Genomic DNA, 5,531 nt, shown 5'->3' with positions numbered 1-5,531 from the left:
CATTCGCTATCATGCGTGTCTGCTAGATATTGGTATGTCAAAGTAAATTATATATATGTATGTCATGATGTTGTAAACTTTATGAAAAAACAAATACACATATTACGTCGATGAGCATATATTAATTGTATTTTGTGACAGGTATGCTCACTTACCTTTAAGGAACACATGTATATAATGTTTTTGTTTCCAATAGTGTAAAGCTAACCAGGCTTTGTACTGCAGTAAGGGGATGTGACCTAGATTATACGGCGTGGGGCAGGATCCCTCCTCAGATTGTATACACATAAGCGTATAAGGTAAACATTCACTATCGAACCTGTTTATTCTGATTACTTTAATTAGGACTAGTTGCCTTTCAATTATTTCCATAGATTTAACCACTAAATGCTGTACATAAACATCAAACATTTGTTTATGCATGAACACATAATAATGTGGCACGACAGGTCAATTCGGAACTGTGATGAACCTATCATTTTAGAGAAAACTAATGCGTTATCACTGAATTGAAATTTCGAATTGGAATAATGACATATATGTTCTCGTTAAAAAAAGAACAATTCTGATGGTGTTATTTCTTTAATATAATTACCGTAGAATAGTTGCTAAACTCATTTTCTATCCCACTGAAGCTTGTTTCCTTACGAAGACGAGGGAGAGACTGTTCGGTAAGTGTGTGAAATATATACTTCTAATACTAAACAAACTCTTAGAATATTGATTCATACAAACGTATACATAAATGATAATGATGACGAATCGAACTGTGTTCAGATATCTCGTTGAAAGCGTGTCGTTATAAACAGGAAATGGATATAAACTGCATTTGTATACATTCTATTTGGTTATAGTTATTTTGAACAGTCTAAATATAGATCCGTGTAGCGAGTATAAACCGACGTTACATTAGAGTAGAACTTGTAGTTTTAAAACATCATAGAAAATAGAGGTTTTCAACAAATTTTTGCGATGTGTCTACCTGATTTTATTCTCCAGAAATATAGCTCGTCTGTGCCCAAAAGCATAAAAAGCATATGCCACAGCGAAGCGAAAGTATGTTGTTTGGCGTCATCCTTTCAACACAACGTAACCCCCCTCCCCCATCCCCTTCCGGATGCACCAGCTAGTTAGCTAAGTTTTGGTTAATGATAATAGAATTGATAATTAATTAATCCTTTTATGAGCTTAACGGAGTAATTGTGTAAACAAAGGTCTTACAGGGGTCCACGGAAGGGACAGAAAGGGAATAGTTTTGAGAAATAAGGGATTCCCATAAATTAGAGTGAAGTGTTGCCCTATACACATGTAAGTGGCCAATGCAATGGCATAGAGAGATCGCTTAATATATCTGTTTTAACTGTAGTGTCAGAAAACAAAACACGGTATTTTGATGAATCTACAATGTGACATATCTTAATTTGATTCTATGTTGCATAAAAATGAATGACCTATTTTACTATATCATTGCTCAAAAAAGTTTGTACATTTTAAATAATACTATCTATCGAAATGATGTTATATGCTTTATAAGGAAAGCATTATGAGGAATGGAATAAATTAAGTTCAATAACATATACATGTAATATTTGCATTATGCACACTATATAGTTGCAATAAATAACACTCTAAATACATAATCTTTTCACTTAATGCTTTATTAACTCCAATTAAGTGATAGTAATGCATTTTCTTTCAATTATATTCTTTTATGGCTTGACAATGAGGTATATGTACATTATAGACATAGGCACACGAAGGTGTTTCCCTTTTCCTATCTTATGGAGATGGCATTGTAGCATTGCCTTGACAAAACTTGTTGATCGGTCCATGCTCGATGCAACACCCACATACACCTACTGAACCAAATCACTGCATATTAAAATAAAACGCGGTAATAGATACCAGTACTGGTATATTGAATCACTTCATTTCTTTAGCTCATCCGGTACGTCCTTCCGTCAACAATTTGTACGAATTACTTCTTCTGAACCACTTGATGTCATTTCAACAAATTTGATGGGAAGGCTTTTTTGCAGGCGGGGATTCAAAATGAAGGACTGTAAACCCCTACCCAGGGTCTTAGAAACAGAGTCGAAAAAGGAAATTTGGCATGCTGCTTTATGGGATTTGTTTCTGGAACTTAGGGATGAATATCAACCATATTTGGTTCGGCGCATTCTCTGGTTGTGGTGATTCAATATCGTACTTATTAAAGGGCTGAACCTCGGGGATAAGGCGCTGGACCAAAGACAACTTAGAGCTCGGAAATTATTGAGATCACTACCCTTTAACTATATATTTGATTGCAAGGTATAAAAAAGTAAAGATATGTTGACCAGGATTGTTCCAATAGCCTGCCTCATACTTAGATACTTTGACTAAGTCATAACTTTAAAACGGTTCAGATTCCTATCCTATAACCATACATGTATATACAATTGCTGGGTATGGGATACTTACACAACCATGATATCAGAATTGACTTCAGGGTCTTGCCACAGACCTAGGTGTTAAGCCACATCGTCATGACTCTGAGAATTTCAATCAGCAACCTATGAACAGCGACCAGGCTAGATCTCAGGGTCTTTCACCGTTCTTGTGACTTAGTCTCTGGCTTATGAAATATTTGAGATCCCCAACCCCATATTTCTAGAAAAAGCTAATACATATATGCTTCCAGGATCGGCTTCGGGGCCTACCCTTCCCCTTCAAACTTGGTCTCTGTGTAAAAATATTGATATGGCTTAACCTTATAAACAAATTCATGCTAACAGAATCTGCTCGATGTTTGCGCTCCATTCAGGGATTAAGCCCTACAGTGAAGGTCTTCATTGAAACAGTTGAGACCCCGACACTATAACAAATATAATAGACGTGCATGCATATTATTATCACACCTTTCAGATTTTATTTTTGAAGTCTTCATTGTATAACTGACGATGACCTCATCAAAATCGATTACTAACATATAGGCTCACACAAGAAGCACATTTATATAATATTGAAATGGTTATTGTTTATTGTAGATAATGAACCACTTTGTAAGGTCAAATATCAAAATGGATTAGATTGCATAAATTTAATGGATATCTATATTCAAAATAGTGTATAACAGTGTGTGTATGTATGTGTTTAATAAACATCAATGACTCGAATATTTTTAAAACAAAGCGTTTAATCTCAGCTAAATAGGATATTGTGTGGTTTATCACTTAAAACAAAAAATGTCCGGGGTGTAAGCGTCTGACATGTCACTGTTAATTACCTCCTTGTCCAGAAGTATTCACATCTTAATATATATCACATTACGTGCATATTGCATAATAATTTCATAAGTTGCTTACTGCAGTTTACCTAAACAACAGAAAACGTTTCCCTCAGAAATTCAAATGTATTATTTGTCAGCAGGTACACAACTTCCGTCCATAACCCACAGTTGGGGGAATTCGTCGTCCAGGAAACGTGAGAACAGCCACTTAATCAGTATACATACACGTCGGAGAATCTGTTTTACCAGTACAAACAGTACTCTTTATGTATGCTACTTGTGCTTGCACTTGTATATGCACACCTAATGATATTCATATATGAGGGCTAAGTGTGCTGTGCTGAATCACGTACACCAGGCAAGACTGAACCCATCGGCGCAATAGAAATCATAAGACGCTATGAGATGTTCTCAATGCTCATTTATTGCTATTCTGTGTTTAGATTTCGTATGAACGCGTTCTTTTTAAAATCACAGCATGAATAAAACTTGTTGAATCATCTTCATATTTAACTATATTAAATATATTAAATCTTTCAGAATTATAGTAAACTCTACTTGTCTCTTCAAAACCGTTCATTTAGGGTGAACTGTGCATATGCAGTCGCCACCCGCCCCCCCTCCATAAAAAAGCGACAAACTCGCCTATTTAATCTAGATACTGACGTCCACTGAAGGATGCCTATGTCTCTAAGTGAAAAACGCTAAAATTTAACACTTATTGTACGAACGAAATTAATCAGCTATGCCTCCTCTCATTTACAGCACATTAAAAACCCTTATACGTATCCCCTTAGTACGACACCAAAACAGTTGTATGATACAAGCAAAATTTTGAATTTGAAACTAAATTAATTACCTTTGCTAATGACACATTACAAATGATTAGTACATTTATATAAGCAAGGTAGATATTATGTGAATAGGTAGATAGAAAGGAAAATATTTTATTATATTGTGGTCCTTCTGCAAACGCCTGTGACTATCTTAATGGTATGTTAAGATGATTTACATTTTTTTGCATCAAAGACATGGTATAATTTGAAATAAAAGATTATTTTTTTGATAAAAGAAGTATTATATTTACAATCATGTCCAATGTGGTTCTCTCAATATTATGATATTCTATATTGAGTGAAGTGCCATAAGACTTTCACGTTACGTCATTTTCCCACATGATTCTATGTTATTTCACTTTTCTGAAATTAATTTTCCTGGCTTGTTTCTTGTCACAAAGTGATGAAATTTGGCACAAAGCCCCAGATATTATTTTACCTATCACGATAGTAAGGTTTATCTAAATTGGATGTAAAATAAAGGTTCCGGAAAAAAGTAAATTACCAGAGAATCCTATGGTGAAATTACGTAACGTGAAATAGTTAACGAGTCTTACCCGGAGTCTTAAGTGACTAGTAATACATATGCAATGTTTTTTTACTTTGTAACTTTACGTACATTGTATATTATAACGTGTTGGTTGCATGGATCACACGACATGAAATACGTTAATTGAATCAAAATTGATGACGTTAAGTTTTAAAAAATCAAAAACAATCTGCAACATAATGATAGATTAGCAGTAAGTATACGACATGTTTTAAACAGATTATAACCAGTTATACATTTAAGAAAATAAACTATTTGTAGGCATTTGTTACACCCAATTTGCGATCATTTTTGTACATATTGATAAGTATACTTTTTAGAGATATAACGCCATTTCTATTTTTTCAGGATTGACGGAGTACCCTATCAACTAATATAAGATAGGACCTCTAGTCAACACTCAAATCAGACATGGGAAATGTGTTAGGTATGGATGGAGTAAGGATGGTTGCCGTTTTGTTTATGATGATGTGTTTAGTAGTCAATGGACAGACTACTTCTTCCTCACCTTGTAGCATATCTGCTGATAAGAACAGTGAGGATTTGGAGCAAGCACTCGAGCTTGGATACCATATGCTGTTCATGATATTTTCCTTCAGCAATGTTAGTCGAACAATCCCTATTTCTGTGGATACCCCTCAGCCCTTTACTTGGGTCCATGTGTCAGGAAACCACGGGAAGGGTCTTATTTGGCTCAGACAGAACTTTGAGGTGTTATCTTTGACGAGTCTGAGATACGGCGTTCATGATTTAGACATAAACCTGTCTGACAATCCAGAAGGATGTCTAAGTACGAAACCAGCATCAGATATTGCGAATGATGTGCGAGATTTCATTCTTAACAATTTTGCTGATCCCGTTACAAATATCACCT

General features: G+C 34.9%; 1 long non-coding RNA gene across 1 annotated transcript; it reads left to right on the top strand.

The window, feature by feature from the left end:
• The first annotated feature begins 228 nt into the window (after nt 1-228).
• On the top strand, nt 229-5,525 carry LOC110444839. The gene is made up of 3 exons (XR_002462285.1): nt 229-299; nt 636-671; nt 5,006-5,525. It is a non-coding gene; the product is annotated as an uncharacterized LOC110444839 (long non-coding RNA).
• The last annotated feature ends 6 nt before the right edge of the window (nt 5,526-5,531 follow it).

Source organism: Mizuhopecten yessoensis, unplaced genomic scaffold (assembly GCF_002113885.1).
Source record: "Mizuhopecten yessoensis strain PY_sf001 unplaced genomic scaffold, ASM211388v2 hete_36180386, whole genome shotgun sequence".
NCBI lineage: Eukaryota > Metazoa > Mollusca > Bivalvia > Pectinida > Pectinidae > Mizuhopecten > Mizuhopecten yessoensis.
Note: the sequence above shows the minus strand (reverse complement) of the source record. Positions and strands in the feature narration are given on the sequence as shown.